The sequence below is a fragment of the Phocoena sinus genome, chromosome 11 (genome assembly GCF_008692025.1).
Source record: "Phocoena sinus isolate mPhoSin1 chromosome 11, mPhoSin1.pri, whole genome shotgun sequence".
NCBI classification, from domain to species: Eukaryota; Metazoa; Chordata; class Mammalia; order Artiodactyla; family Phocoenidae; genus Phocoena; species Phocoena sinus.
Genome location: NC_045773.1, coordinates 21,397,381 through 21,414,866, shown reverse-complemented (window position 1 = coordinate 21,414,866; position 17,486 = coordinate 21,397,381).

Below are 17,486 nucleotides of genomic sequence, written 5' to 3'. Positions count from 1 at the left end.
AGATATAACAATTGTAAATATTTATGCACCCAACATAGGAGCACCTCAATACATAAGGCAAATACTAACAACCATAAAAGGGGAGATCAACAGTAACACATTCATAGTAGGGGACTTTAACACCCCACTTTCACCCATGGACAGATCATCCAAAATGAAAATAAATAAGGAAACACAAGCTTTAAATGATACATTAAACAAGATGGACTTAATTGATGTTTATAGGACACTCCATCCAAAAACAACAGAATACACATTTTTCTCAAGTGCTCATGGAACATTCTCCAGGATAGATCATATCTTGGGTCACAAATCAAGCCTTGGTAAATTTAAGAAAACTGAAATTGTGTCAAGTATCTTTTCCGACCACAACGCCATGAGACTAGATATCAATTACAGGAAAAGATCTGTAAAAAATACAAACACATGGAGGCTAAACAATACACTACTTAATAATGAAGTGATCACTGAAGAAATCAAAGAGGAAATAAAAAAATACCTAGAAACAAATGACAATGGAGACACAACGACCCAAAACCTATGGGATGCAGCAAAAGCAGTTCTAAGGGGGAAGTTTATAGCAATACAAGCCCACCTTAAGAAGCAGGAAACATCTCGAATAAACAACCTAACCTTGCACCTCAAGCAATTAGAGAAAGAAGAACAAAAAAACCCCAAAGCTAGCAGAAGGAAAGAAATCATAAAAATCAGATCAGAAATAAATGAAAAAGAAATGAAGGATACAATAGCAAAGATCAATAAAACTAAAAGCTGGTTCTTTGAGAAGATAAACAAAATAGATAAACCACTAGCCAGACTCATCAAGAAAAAAAGGGAGAAGACTCAAATCAATAGAATTAGAAATGAAAAAGGAGAAGTAACAACTGACACTGCAGAAATAAAAAAAATCATGAGAGATTACTACAAGCAACTCTATGCCAATAAAATGGACAATCTGGAAGAAATGGACAAATTCTTAGAAATGCACAACCTGCCAAGACTGAATCAGGAAGAAATAGAAAATATGAACAGACCAATCACAAGCACTGAAATTGAAACTGTGATTAAAAACCTTCCAACAAACAAAAGCCCAGGACCAGATGGCTTCACAGGTGAATTCTATCAAACGTTTAGAGAAGAGCTAACACCTATCCTTCTCAAACTCTTCCAAAATATAGCAGAGGGAGGAACACTCCCAAATTCCTTCTACGAAGCCACCATCACCTTGATACCAAAACCAGACAAGGATGTCACAAAGAAAGAAAACTACAGGCCAATATCACTGATGAACATAGATGCAAAAATCCTCAACAAAATACTAGCAAACAGAATCCAACAGCACATTAAAAGGATCATACACCATGATCAAGTGGGGTTTATTCCAGGAATGCAAGGATTCTTCAATATACACAAATCTATCAATGTGATAAACCATATTAACAAATTGAAGGAGAAAAACCATATGATCATCTCAATAGATGCAGAGAAAGCTTTCGACAAAATTCAACACCCATTTATGATAAAAAACCCTCCAGAAAGTAGGCATAGAGGGAACTTTCCTAAACATAATAAAAGCCATATATGACAAGCCCACAGCAAACATCATCCTCAATGGTGAAAAACTGAAAGCATTTCCACTAAGATCAGGAACAAGACAAGGTTGCCCACTCTCACCACTCTTATTCAACATAGTTTTGGAAGTTTTAGCCACAGCAATCAGAGAAGAAAAGGAAATAAAAGGAATCCACATCGGAAAAGAAGAAGTAAAGCTGTCACTGTTTGCAGATGACATGATACTATACATAGAGAATCCTAAAGATGCTACCAGAAAACTACTAGAGCTAATCAATGAATTTGGTAAAGTAGCAGGATACAAAATTAATGCACAGAAATCTCTGGCATTCCTATATACTAATGATGAAAAATCTGAAAGTGAAATCAAGAAAACACTCCCATTTACCATTGCAACAAAAAGAATAAAATATCTAGGAATAAACCTACCTAAGGATACGAAAGACCTGTATGCAGAAAGTTATAAGACACTGATGAAAGAAATTAAAGATGATACAAATAGAGGGAGAGATATACCATGTTCTTGGATGGGAAGAATCAACATTGTGAAAATGACTCTACTACCCAAAGCAATCTACAGATTCAATGCAATCCCTATCAAACTACCACTGGCATTTTTCACAGAACTAGAACAAAAAACTTTGCAATTTGTATGGAAACACAAAAGACCCCGAATAGCCAAAGCAATCTTTAGAACGAAAAAAGGAGCTGGAGGAATAAGGCTCCCTGACTTCAGACTATATTACAAAGCAACAGTAATCAAGACAGTATGGTACTGGCACAAAAACAGAAAGATCAGTGGAACAGGATAGAAAGCCCAGAGATAAACCCACGCACATATGGACACCTTATCTTTGATAAAGGAGGCAGGAATGTACAGTGGAGAAAGGACAGCCTCTTCAATAAATGGTGCTGGGAAAACTGGACAGGTACATGTAAAAGTATGAGATTAGATCACTCCCTAACACCATACACAAAAATAAGCTCAAAATGGATTAGAGACCTAAATGTAAGGCCAGAAACTATCAAACTCTTAGAAGAAAACATAGGAAGAACACTCTATGACATAAATCACAGCAAGATCCTTTCTGACCCACCTCCTAGAGTAATGGAAATAAAAACAAAAATAAACAAATGGGACCTAATGAAACTTCAAAGCTTTTGCACAGCAAAGGAAACCATAACCAAGACCAAAAGACAACCCTCAGAATGGGAGAAAACATTTGCAAATGAAGCAACTGACAAAGGATTAATCTCCAAAATTTACAAGCAGCTCATGCAGCTCAATAACAAAAAAACAAACAACCCCATCCAAAAATGGGCAGAAGACCTAAATAGACATTTCTCCAAAGAAGATATACAGAATGCCAACAAACACATGAAAGAATGCTCAACATCATTAATCATTAGAGAAATGCAAATCAAAACTACAATGAGATATCATCTCACACCAGTCAGAATGGCCATCATCAAAAAATCAAGAAACAATAAATGCTGGAGAGGGTGTGGAGAAAAGGGGACACTCTTGCACTGCTGGTGGGAATGTGAATTGGTTCAGCCACTCTGGAGAACAGTATGGAGGTTCCTTAAAAAACTACAAATAGAATTACCATATGACCCAGCAATCCCACTACTTGGCATATACCCTGAGAAAACCAAAATTCAAAGAGAGTCATGTACCAAAATGTTCATTGCAGCTCTATTTACAATAGCCAGGACATGGAAACAACCTAAGCGCCCATCATCGGATGAATGGATAAAGAAGATGTGGCACATATACACAATGGAATATTACTCAGCCTTAAAAAGAAATGAAATTGAGCTATTTGTAATGAGATGGATAGACCTAGAATCTGTCATACAGAGTGAAGTAAGTCAGAAAGAAAAAGACAAATACCGTATGCTAACACATATATATGGAATTTAAGGGAAAAAAATGTCATGAAGAACCTAGGGGTAAGATAGGAATAAAGACACAGACCTACTGGAGAACGGACTTAAGGATATGAGGAGGGGGAAGGGTGAGTTTTGACAGGGCGAGAGAGAGTCATGGACATATACACACTAACAAACGTAGTAAGGTAGATAGCTGGGGGGAAGCAGCCGCAAGGCACAGGGATATTAGCTCGGTGCTTTGTGACAGCCTGGAAGGGTGGGATGGGGAGAGTGGGAGGGAGGGAGACGCAAGAGGGAAGACATATGGGAACATATGTATATGTATAGCTGATTCACTTTGTTGTAAAGCAGAAACTAACACACCATTGTAAAGCAATTATACCCCAATAAAGATGTTTAAAAAAAAAAAAAGTAAGTGCTTGAGCTTCCCTGGTGGCGCAGTGGTTGAGAGTCCGCCTGCCGATGCAGGGGACGCGGGTTTGTGCCCCGGTCCGGGAAGATCCCACATGCCGCGGAGCGGCTGGGCCCGTGAGCCATGGCCGCTGAGCCTGCGCGTCCGGAGCCTGTGCTCTGTGACGGGAGAGGCCACAGCAGTGAGAGGCCCGCATACCGCAGGAAAAAAAAAAAAAAAAAGTAAGTGTCTGATGAATGGAACAGTGGAGATAGCCACCTTTGACCCAAAATTTCAAAATCACGTGGGGAATCACCCAACCATTTTCACTTAATAAGACTGGCATAGCTAGAAAGTCAATCAAATCCCCCAAAACTAAATTCCATGGGATGACTTACATATGTTGTTCACATAAAAATTTGCAGTATCAATCATTTCTGGAAATTAGGGACCCATCCGGCAAGACTTAAAAATTATTTCCATATAGAGCTCAACTTCTACATTGTCATAGTGTTTATTACTATGGTCTGACGTGACCTTTAAGAGAATTTAACATTTTAAAAACACAAGTTCTCTGTCTCGTCCTTGTCCACCTTCCACTGCTGTTTCACTTCTCCCAGTTTCTATCCTGGTGCCAAAAAATGGAACACAGACATGTGGCCACAGTGATCAGAAGACCCACGCCCTCACTGTCACACATGCCTGGGCTACTGGCTGTTCCTGATTATGTTCCCTCTTCAATGATCTCCTGCTTTTCTTTTTTTCTGACATACTTGTCACATTTTCCATCATCTCCTTTCCCAGCAGCCTCTTAAGCCCCTATATCTCATCGCTCAGCTTTCCAAAGCTCCCACGTCATTTGCTTGTAAAACCGGAATTCCAGTGATGACAATGGCGATGACGATTAGTTAACAGTTTTTCAGTTTTTGATGTTATGTTATCTTGAACTATCTTCAGTAATCCTCCCAGTACCACTACCGTGTCCACGTCTTATTAGTATCCCTTTTACAGAACAGGAATCTGTAGCTCAGAGCAGTCATTTTGCTGAGGTTGAGGATTTTACAAAGATATTCTGATAATGCTAAATCAGAAAATTTAATTGATTAGGACCCATCACCCCAAATCACCTTTTTATACACTGAAATATTTACAAGTACAATGATATGATGTCAAAGACTGGCTTCAATATAATTCGGTGCTGAAGTAGGTAGGATTTCAATGAAACAAGAGTGGCTGATGATCATTGTAAATGGGTCACGGGTATGTGACCATTCACTGTTCTACTCCTGTGTATATTTGAAACTTATCAAATAAAAAGGGTTTTGTAAATGTCATTTTTTCATACAATTAAAACAACCCAAGCCTACCAGGATAGCCATTCAGTGTTTGTAGGTAATTTCAAAATGTTCCATTACGCATCCAGGCTTATAAATACCTTAATGTGGGGATAACAGAAGAGCACTCCAGCTGTAGGTACAAGTGTCTCATCCTTGCCACACAAGTTTATTTTTTTCCTAGACCCCTGTAATATGCATTGCATAGCTGTCCAAGTGGAAGAAACAATTACCTAATGCTGTGTCCAACTGCATGGTGTTACCTTTTAATTAACCTGTGTAGCCTTTCTTTTACTTAACCTACTTGGAGAAGTGACAGCCACCTAGGCTGTCTAAATAATGTTTGCCACTGCTCCTTTATCAGGTCTATTCGATCAAAACAATAGTTCCTGGTGCGTGGTCCGGCTCTCCAAAACTGGAGACACTTTCTATTCAGCCATGGTCCTTCTCACAACATCAGGACTGTAACCTGCCTTCCTAACCAGAGTGCTCAGAATTGTTTCAATATATGAAACACAGATTGATCCAATATGTTCTCGTCTCTCGGTGTTTTTTGTGTAAAAGCTATTCTGCAACTCTGCTTAAAAACCCTTCTGCCAACTCATCCAGCGTTGGGAATATGTGGGGTAGTTGCACATTCAGATTATCTGCTGAAGAGTTAGATGAAAAGTGTCACGTTTCTGGATGGAAAGTTATCAGTATGTTATCATATGTCTAAAAATGAGTATGTCCTGACATTCAGCAGTGCTGTGTCTAGGAATTTATCCTAAGAGTTGGACAGATGCATAAAGATGTATAAGGATATTCAAGGCATGGCAATTTTTTTCCTTAATAATATTAAGCAGCTAGAAAGAGTTTCACTGCTCAACAATATGAAGATTGGCATCATGAAATTACCTGCAGACATTAAAAATGTTGATGTAAATATTCTTATGGTAATGGGGAGCCGTCCTTTAAATCCTGTTAGTAAACAATAGGTTATCCAGAAATACACATAGCATGAATATGTATGTATTTATAATTTAGCATGAAGAAAGTTATATCTATATACCTGTGTGTGTACAATTTGTGTGTATGTGTTTGAGGGAGTGTTGGCGGCGTGCATACAGCCTAGGTCTGGATTGATAAATACTATGATTTCCTTTAAGTGATATTTCCCCTATCTGTATTTTCATATATTTCTACAATCAACATTAGCAGCTACATAAAAAACAGAAAAGAAATAAAAATAACAGACAAGGTCTTTCAAGAGTTCAGATAAAAGGAAAATGAAATAACCCAGAGAAGATGTAAAAAACCTTCTGGGAGCACTGCTTCAATAAAGAAAACATTTCAGTGTTAATTATTGAATAGAAATGATGGAAAAGGTAATGTGGAAGGAAGCAGAGAGAAAAGCGAAGATTGTACCTTGCAACTGGTAACAATAGCCCAACTCAAGGCTGGGAGCTGGTAATGGGACGTGCTGCCCCCATCAGAAAAAAAAAAAAAGACGTGAAATATTGTAGCACATCTTCCCTCCCGTTTTGGTGGGGGGGGGGGGGGCATGTCAGAGCTCTTTGGAGCTCCCATAGTAAGCCGGGCATGATTTGCTGATCCTTACAGCAACCCCTGAAGGTAGGCATTCCTAAAGGGTAGCCCCGAGGGTCCGATGCCTTGTCCAAGGTCATAGAGCTGGGAGCCTTGAGCTGAGGTTATGAACCCACGTATTCCCTTTACACTACCCTTCAGGGGATCTGCAGGACAGACAGAAGAGAGAACCAGGAAAGCTCAGAGAGAGGCATGATCACTGTTGTGTTAGTGACCAAGATAGGACCTTGGTAACGTCTGGGTAGAATTCTCTGAAGAGGAACGGGGTCAAGCTGAGTTGTGCAGGCAGTAATGAGAGGACCGTTTTAGGAACCAGAAGTGAGCCTTTGTGACTGTCAATTATTCAGGCTAGATGTTTACAATGAGCAGTCTAGCTTCTGGCCAATATTAACTTCTGTTCCTATTACTATCAGATTAATTGCATTTTGTTGCTCTTTATAAATGCACTTCAAATCAGGAAACCTATAATTCAGCAGTAAGTCATTAAAGTAGCAGCGGATCTGCAACTGTGTTATCTGAAGCTCATCTACAAAATGAAACAAAAATCCAGGGTTGGTTTTTTTTTGGGGGTATTTTGGCATGATAAACAGAGCATTAATAAGAAGTAACGAGGATGTGATTTCTAAATTGAAAATGTCTGAACTGAAAAATTCTTCAGATAACAAAAGCAATGAAGGCAAATAGACAAAAGAGGACTGAAGGAACACGGGTAGATTTGCATTTTAAACAACGGCTCTCTAGAATACATAAAAATATGGTGGTAAAAACTGTCACTTCAAGATTATAGAAACCATGAAATATACAAATACTGTGTATGTTAGGATGTTCATGTACAAAGGTAAGATAGACTTAAGGGGAGTTAGTATTATCGGACACATTTCAAATACTAAAATATTAAAAAATCTTATTTCCCATGTACTTCAGAGACTATATATAAAAATGCGTGTGTATCAATACATATACATAAATAAAATAGTCTTCATTTTTCATTGTTCCCCATGATCACATGCCTTTACTCGCAGCTGATTATCAAGTACTGTCCACAGCTGATCAATAAAACACGGTTTACATCAAATGACCAGAGAGTTGTCAATTTTTAAAAATCCCAGCCTCTCTGGTCGGTTGCTGACTTCAAAGATATGCATTAAGATTATTAAGCAAGTGATGATTGATTTATTACATAACATTAAGACATGTTTTCTTTGAAGCGCAAATTAAAAGGTCATGGATGCCCCAATTTTTCTCCAGGTTGAGAGTGAAGAATGCAGCATAGATCATTTTGCTGGCCATGAAGGACATGTAAAGGGGATTTGAAGTAACCCTCCTTTCCAGGCAATACTTTAATGAAATGCTTAATATTCTGCAGTGAATTAATGAGGCTGCTCTCTATTTTCAAACAATGGTGAACAGTTAAGACCCAATCCTGAAAACAAATTGACATTGCTGTTATTCTGTGACAGTATTAAAATGACCATTGCTGGAGCAACAGGGCATTATTTAACAGGACAGAAAAATAACCACTGACATCCAGCAATTCAGTGGAGATATCTGAGGGGAAAAAAATGTCTGTGGCAGCTGGTGCTCCTAGAAAAAAAGCTGACATTTTAGGATGAAAGCAATTTGACCAGCTGAAACCTCGACGTGCTTTGTGCCATGTTCAGAAGTCACCCAAAATACATGCCAAGGTCTTAAACATTCCCCATAAAGCCAGCAGCCTGTGCAATTTCTCAGCCCTGGTTGCAAAATACTCAGAGAGGAGATGGGTGCAGATCTTTGAAGAGCTCAGACTTGCAAATGAATGGAATTAATTAGCCACAGGAGTATAAGAGAAACCATACATCAAGTGTGGGAAAAGGAATCTACATATACAGATTAACTGGGAAAAAGTGACCTTCCAAGTGAACTCAAAATTCAATCCAAGACTGCCATCAACACCCACACGTCCTAAATAATCAGGAACCATATTGCTCAGCAAGCTTGTACCACGACGCAAACAGAATAATAAACGATCTCATAGGTTCCCGGTGCCTTATTATGGAAAATGAGGATGAAATTCCAGTGGTCAATGAGAATGAACTATTTTTCATGCCCAAGATTCATAGAACACCAGGGAACTTTTCTTATACTTTTGTGAGTTGTAATTGTGTTTACCCCACTATCTTCCCCAAGGAACATTTTTCTAATTCTACTTCTCAGAGCTCCAGTCTTTGCTTCCCAGGCTGCAAAGTTATTTTGCTTGCTATTTTAGATAACATCTGTAATTTAGCCTTTCCCCCCCAAAAAGAAAAGTCTATATGGCCAAATTGATGGCCTGAAATGATACGTTTAAAGAATAATTCATTATACTATCAAGATCTTGGCATGCCAGTGTCTGAAAAGATATTTTGAGCGGTCAGGTCTAAAGCACCTATTTTTTCATTGACTGACATGTCAAGTACTTGATGGAATAATTAATTGTTCCCACTGACGTGACCATGGCACACAACCCTTGGACTCGGTGTAGCATTTTTCAGGTTGATGAATAACACTGACAGTGTTTCCGTGGTGGATCAAACTGAGAAGGTGAGGTCAGGTACAGGGACTTGCCGAAGGAGGGGATGGGGGTTTAGGGATGGAGGGAAGAGTGGGGAGAGGACCAGGGACATGAGAAATGTCAGCCGTGATGGTGGTACATGTTCCACACTTCTCAATTAAAAATATACACAAGTCCATATTTCTACAGGATTGCAGCAAAATAGCCCCTTCCAAGTAGTATTCTGCTTTCTTGCTTGGAAAGGTTTTTTTTTTTCTCCTTTTTTTTTCTGACTTGCAATCTATTTGCTGCTACTGCACTCCATTCAGAAACTCAATTCCTCTGACTCAGAGTCGAGCAAGTCAAAAGAAGGCACCCAGACCAAAACCATTCGAGCATTACCCTCAGCACAGCTCCTGTACGTATTCCCAAGATATACCCTGCTCCTGAGGTATCATCATCCAACCCTGTATCTCTAGAGTAGGCCAAATCTAAACCCTTCTAGCCAAGGGAACACCTTCTGAAAGCCTGAAGACCCACGGAGCAGACACGTCAGGAGCCCTTGGTGATGTAAAGGGGCAGATGGACAAAATGCTGAATACTGACAAAGGTCTCCGTCCACATAGGCAGTAATGCATTAGGCACTTCCCATTCACGTAAAGAACTTTTTTTCCCTGTGTTTCAAAGGCAGGCTTGGATATTCACTGAGACAAATCTCTAGTTTCTCTATCATATTTGCAAATGATATGACTGATAATGGGTGAATATCCAAACTTATCACTAGCTCATACAACTCGACACCAAAAAAAAAAAAAAAAAAAAACCGATTAAAAGATGGGCAGGAGACCTTAAGAGTCATTTTTCCCAAGACGACATACAGATGGCCAACAAGTACATGAAAAGATGCTCCACATCACTGATGGTCAGGGAAATGCAAATCAAAACCACCATGAGGGCAGATACTCAGAGAAAACCATAATTCAAAAAGACACAGGTACCCCAATGTTCATTGCAGCACTATTTACAATAGCCAGGTCATGGAAGCAACCTAAATGCCCATCTACAGACGAATGGGTAAAGATGTGGTACATATATACAATGGAATATTACTCGGCTATAAAAAGGAACGAAATTGGGTCATTTGTAAAGACGTGGATGGACCTAGAGACTGTCATACAGAGTGAAGTAAGTCAGAAAGAGAAAAACAAATAACGTATATTAACGCATATATGTGGAATCTAGAAAAATGGTACAGATGAGCCGGTTTGCAGAGCAGAAATAGAGACACAGATGTAGAGAACAAATGTATGGACATCAAGCGGGGAAAGCACGGTGGGGGCATGGTGGGATTAACTGGGAGATTAGGATTGACATATATACACTAATATGTATAAAACAGATAACTAATAAGAACCTGCTGTATTTTAAAAAAATTAAATTAAAAAAAAAAAAAAACACAGGGCTTCCCTGGTGGCGCAGTGGTTGAGAGTCTGCCTGCCGATGCAGGAGACACGGGTTCGTGCCCCGGTCCGGGAAGATCCCACATGCCGCGGAGCGGCTGGGCCCGTGAGCCATGGCCGCTGAGCCTGGGCGTCCGGAGCCTGTGCTCCGCAACGGGAGAGGCCACAACAGTGAGAGGCCCGCATACCACAAAAAATAAAAAACCACAATGAGATATCACCTAACACGTGTCAGCATGGCCGTCATCAAAATGTCCACAAATAACAAATGTCGGCGAGAAGGTGGAGAAGAGGGAACCTTCATCCACTATTGGTGGGACTATAAACTGGTGCAGCCACAGTGGAAAACAGTATGGAGATTTTTCCATAAAGCTAAAACCCGAACTACCATACAACCAAGCAATTCCACTCTTGGGTGTATTTCCGAAGAAAATGAAAATATTAATTCGAAAAGATATATGCACCCCAGTGTTCATAGCAGTATTACTTACAAGAGCCAAGACATGGAAGTAACCTGAGTGTCCAATAACAGATGAATGCATAAAGTAGATGTGGTTTACAGCGGAACACCACTCGGTCATAAAAAAGAAAGAAATTTTTCCATTTGCAGCAACATGGATGGACTCAGAGAGTACTGTGCTTAGTAAAATAAGTCAGACAGAAAGACAAATACTGTATGATATCACTTACATGTGGAATCTAAAGAATAGAACTAATGAATATAACAAAAAAGAAACAGACTCACAGATATTAGAGAACAAATGAGCAGTTATCAATGGGGAGAGGGACGTGGGGGGGCAAGATAGGGGTAGGGGGTTAAGAGGTACAAACTACTATGTATAAAATAAACAAGCTGCAAGGATATATTGTACAACATGGGGAATATAGCCAACATTTTGTAATAACTGTAAATGAAACATAACCTTTAAAAGTGTGAATCGCTATGTTGTATACCTGAAACATTGTACAGCAACTGTACCTCAATTTTTTTAATAAAAGGGGTGGTGTCAGGCTTGGAGCTTCATTGAGACAAACTCTAATTTCCAGGCAGAGCCCTTCTCAATCACGTGCCCCCGAGCAATAAGCAATAATCATTAATAACACCTGCCTCAAGAGTTCCCCTCTCCCCCCACCAAATAGCAATTCACTTTATTTCTTTAAAAAAGGAAAATAAACACAGCTTTGGTTTCCCCCCCTTCCTGGTAGTCATTTTCCTACATATAATTGAAAACTCTGGGCTATACCAGGATTTCTTGAAGTTTCAGCCCATCCTTAAACACTTTAGCAAATAAATGAATCCCCCCTCCCCCCAGGATTAAGAACGCACGTTTTGGAAAAAGACTTAAGCGTGAAGCCCAGAAGAACCTCCTTCCCGTCAGAGCCACCTTGCAACTACCTTACATAACTGACCCGTGAGTTTACATATGTGCATATATTTGCACAGATCACGTACCATTTGCCGTTTCATCACAGACGTAAGGAGCAGAAGCGAAGTTGAGATGCGGGTACCCCTCATGTAGCAGCCGAGAACGCTGAGGGCGAGGAGAAGGCAGGCGGGCGCTCAGGCCTTCATGGTTGGTGAAATTCTCAGGTGATGTTGACAAACGCACTCAGTGGGAAGCAAAGTTCGACTCCTACAGTCCTAGAGCCTCTGCCACTTTTGTCTGGGGCCCATCTGGCCTCTGTGAAGTTTTCCACCTCTTGGACCGTCAGGCCATCGCTGAGTCGAGCAGACCTCCATGGCCACTGTCCTCAGAGCATCTCAGGCTAAAGCTGTCATACGCGGAGGTTTCTCTGGTGCTCACAGGCCTAGGACTCTAGCTTCCTGTGGGTCTGCATCTTCTTCCTCCTTGTCAGCCACCTCGTCTTCTTCCTTCTTCCGCCTCCCAGCTCCTCTCCCTGCTTAGGAGGCCTCTCTGTGTGCCAGACACTAGGTGTGTTATCTTATACTTGCTTGGGAGGGACCTTCCCCGGCCCCTCTACGCCCCAGCTCCAGCCCCAGCGCACGGCATCTCCCTCCGTTACAACAGGCTCCTTCCCTTCCCCGCAGCCCCTCAGTTTATCCTTATATACCTTCACCTGCGTGATTATCTGATTAAGATCACCCTCCTCTATTCCTCACAATTGTTTGCTCGGTAAAGTGCCTTGCGGGTAGGAGAACCAAATAAAGCCTCACACAACCTTCAGGATGGTTCCCTTAATAGCCTGCATTTACAGATGAGAAAACTGTAGTTTCCTACAGAGGCTGGTTTTGGAGGGTGTCAGTGGCTTGCCTGAGGTCACTCGGGCGGTAAGGGGCAGGCCAGAACCTGTAACGTTCACCACCCAGTCCCTCGTCATTGCGGCTCTGCAAAGCCTCTCTCATTTCCCCTAAGACTTTACGTGTTTGCACTTGCCCAACATCATTACCCTACAGAAGACACTCGGAGGGTCTCAGGAAGCCTGAATGGGGGAAGTGGACGTTATCCACGTGTATTATGGGTCCTCCTCCCAAGGGACAGCCCAACAGAGTAAGTGCAAAATCTGCTACAAGGTCTTACCGCCGTGGGTGACCACCCAGACCACGATGTTTTTAGTCCAGACCTTTCTGCAGCGTTCCTGACCAGCGGTATTTACTTCCACCAAGAAAGCCGACTTTTAAATGCTAATATTGGGAGAAGGGTGGAGAAGAAGACAGGCAGGAAGAGGAAAAAGAACTAAGGAAGAAGAAGCAAAAAGACAAAAGCCGACAAGATCCTTCGCAGCTGTTGGCGCTTCTCATTAGTCTCAAAGCAAAGTCGTAAAAGAACGGGTGCCTTTTTCTGCACATTACTTTTATTCCTTGTCCCCCAGATTTATTGCCTGCACCAAGTAGCAGTCACCATAAAACTCTTTTCAACAGACTGCTATTTGCATCGCAAAAGCAAGACGATCGGAGAACATATAATCCAGTACAAAGTCAATACGATAGCATCACCAAGCGATTTCTGAGAGGCGGTTTATTTGCATAGAGATACCTGCCGGGCAGAACCAAAATCCCATCTGGGCTCCGTGTCTCGTGTCTCGGTGTGGTGACGGCAGTACAGATGCTCCACCATCACGTCTTTCTTTTAATTTCACAGGCAAGAGGATGCATTGACATCCTTGTGAACCGGAGGAGGAAAAACTCCCAGTCCCATTTCCACCAAGTGAACCATAAACGCTTCGAAAAACATCTTGTGTAAATTCTCTAGCTGAACGTTGCTGAATATTCCCTGCATTTTTGAAAAGTGCTATGTAGATAAAGATATTTCTCTGGAGGATTTACATTTTTCTATCAGTGTAGAATCGCTCTCACTGTCGATCAGCGCTTTCGTGCTTTGCTCTCCATTTTCTGCCGGCCCTAGGGGCTGGAGTACTTGCCGCGGGAGGATGTTTGCTGCAGGAAGAAGTTACTTCCGGTTTCCTCAGCGTTTGCAATGTCTTCCTCTGCCTCCTTTTCCTCAAGCTTTCCAACGTTCATGCTGGCCCCTCCCTGGCTTTCCTTTGGCCTGTTCAGTGTGTCTGGTACTTCCGTCATTTCACTCTTGTCCTCGGCTTTATTTACTGTCTATTCCACCTTAAGGGTGGGTTTTCTTCTGGGACTTGGAACCTTGACCTTTAACTCACCCCCTTGCTGATTCCTCATCCAATCACCTCACAGCAAACTGGCCTGATTTCTCTGGCACCTTTATTTAACCCTGTGTCCAGCTCCTATTTCCCCCTAGGACCATAGGTACTTCTACAGATTTGCGTCCTTGCGATTTATTTTCCAGATTTTTTTTTTTTTTAACTACCATTACATTTTCCCTCCACTTGTCCTGCTGATGCCCTTGACTTGAGAGTCAGGAACGTGTTAGGGTAGCTGGATGGCATTAAACTTGGAATACGAAGGCCTGAGTCCACGTCCTTCCACTGCCATGGTGTAGTGTGGGGACAATCACACCTGGAGTCTGGCATGGCTACGTTAGTTGGGTTCTTTCAGGCTGGAAGGAAGAGGTCATCCCATGCATGACCTGAATGTACGGGTGGCCTCGTGGATACCTGGAGAGTAAGCTCATAGTTGTACTTGATACAAAAGAATCGCCAGTAGCTCAGATCTGGTGTCTTGGTACCAGAAACCTCGGCATCTTCCTCACGTCTCACATCTAAATGTCCCTGCTGAAGGGATCTGCGTGGGTCATTTCTTTACCCTTTATCTTACAACTGCCCAAATGGATAGAATGCAGCTCACTTATCGATCCCTGGTCCAATCAACTGTGATCTGGTAGCACCGTTGATTTAACTCACAAACAAGACGCAACCGGCCACAGTGACTTCACACTAAAAGCACGGCCTGGTACCCGTTCCCCAGGAGGCAGATACAGCCGTGGCCACTGCTTACAGCAGCCTGCCTGGAGGGGGATTTTTGCAACACTAATCTTCACGCTCCCTGAGAAAGAGATCCAGTGGTCAAATGAATTTAGAAACGGTGCATATTACCTCTTCCTATTTAGAAATTCACGGTGTACATTAGTGTATCAAGAGTAGGGAGAAACCCTGCAAGAAACACCTCTACTCGGCTTGAGGCAGCATTTCCCTAGTAAACCGTTTTTTATGTAACATCTTAAGGATACCCAGTGGAAGACACTTTGCCGAGTGCTGGCTTGGATCTCGTGAGCTGTCTAGTGTCATCAGCTGTCACTGTCTCCTAGAGCGGCAGTTCCCAACCCCTGTGCATTAGAACATCTGGGGACATTTGACCAAACAGAGTCAGCCAGTGGTACCCCTGAGATTCTGATTAACTTGGCTTGGGGAGAGGTCTGGAGATCAGAATTTAAATGCTCCCCAGGTACTACAGCTTTAAATGATAATAGTCCTACGTGTCATAGTATAATAAAAGCATTTACTGAACAGATGTTATGTGCCAAGCCCTAAACAAGTGGGACTTAATTTTTTTATTTTATCCTTAAATCAACCCTATCTAATAGATATTGCCACCAATTTAGGAGAAAATTGAAGTTTCCTGAGGCTAAGCAACAAACCCATGGTTGCACAGCTTCTGTGCTACAAGGGTGAGGAATCAGGGCCTTCTGATTTCCGTAACTGAATTCTTGGGTCTACACAACATGCCTCTCCCAGGAATCTTCTCTCTTGGTCTGAAAGTGCCTGTTAATGGTGGGCAGTCAACAAACCGTTGTGGAATGAACAATGCCATGAAGGATCTCCAAGTTCCTTTTCAGCAAAAACATCTCAAAATTCTGCAACTCATGGTTGTGAAAAAGAAATGATAGCAAATACCTAGGGCACTGCATTAGATCAGATCCATGTAAAAACTCGGTATTAATACCCCTTTGTGCTGAAAAGCCCTCCTTAATTAACATGCCACCATTTTTTGGCATCTAGACTTAAATGAACTCCTCCACTTATAGTCTGGTTCTTGTCAAACTAAATGATAACAGCACTTACATATGCAATAAGCTATAAAGCCAATATAAGAAAGAAGTTAGCTCCTAAGGATTGAGGAACTAACGAGCTATCTCGAGATCCTACAGTAGAGCTCTCCTCCCAAGAAAAGTCCTTTGCATCAAAGAGAACGCATTCCACTAAACAGCTTCTCTCACTAGAAATCATCATCCCAGGACCAAATGCTCTTTGCACAAGATGATCAGGAGATATTACAGAGGATTCAGGAATTGGCTGCAGCTAAGAAATTACACACTTCAACCTGAAAACTGTCCAGGATAATTTTCCCACTTTCCCTCAAAACAGGGATGAAAAAAATCCATCACACACAGAAATAAGGCCCTACTCCTGGCGCTCAGGTGTCTGGAATTTACAACGAGATTATTACACCCAGGCTTCTGGGCGCAGAGGCCATTTGGAAGGGCTTGACTGCCACCTTGTGTTCAAAATGTGCATTACCGTTCAAAGTGAGGGCCCACATAACCTGTGCCTGGCTCTAAGCCACTTCTTCCATGACACGAGGGCTTATGACATCTTTTGCCATGCCCCAGTAAGCTAACGGAGGAGGACAGTATTAAAGTGTCTGGCAATAGCCCTTGGTTGGGAATATGGTATTTTGAATGACTGGTTTCTCCAAGGCAACCACACCTGAGTTAATTTGCTTATATGCTCCTAGTTTCAAAAAAGCGAGTATTTTTCTAATTCTCTCTCCATTGACTGTTTCAAAGAAAACTATACTATAACTGCAAGAAAAAACCTAACTCCAGGACTTCGTTCTCTATTTTCTTTTCCACCCAATTTCTCTCTTCTTTTTCCTTCTCTCCCTCCTTCCCTCCCTTCCTTTCTTCCTCCCTTCCTTCCTTTACTTCCTACATTACCTCTCTGTTTAAATTCCTTCACAAAGGAAGCCCTGTATCTAATCCATCTATTACTTATTAGCTGTGTGGCTTTGGGCAAGTTCCTTAACCTTTCTGTTAAACATCCCAAAGAATGGTTTTTACATTTTTTAAAAGATTGGGGGTGGGGACCAACGAATAGTAATATGGGACAGAGAACTCATATGGCCCACAAAGCCCAGTCTCGCCTTCTACCATATGAAGTACACGGGATCATCTATAAGGAGTCTTTAAAACAAATGAAATCTGAGGGCTTCCGTGGTGGCGCAGTGGTTGAGAGTCCGCCTGCTGATGCAGGGGACGCGGGTTCGTGCCCCGGTCCGGGAAGATCCCACATGCCGCGGAGCGGCTGGGCCCGTGAGCCATGGCCGCTGAGCCTGCGCGTCCGGAGCCTGT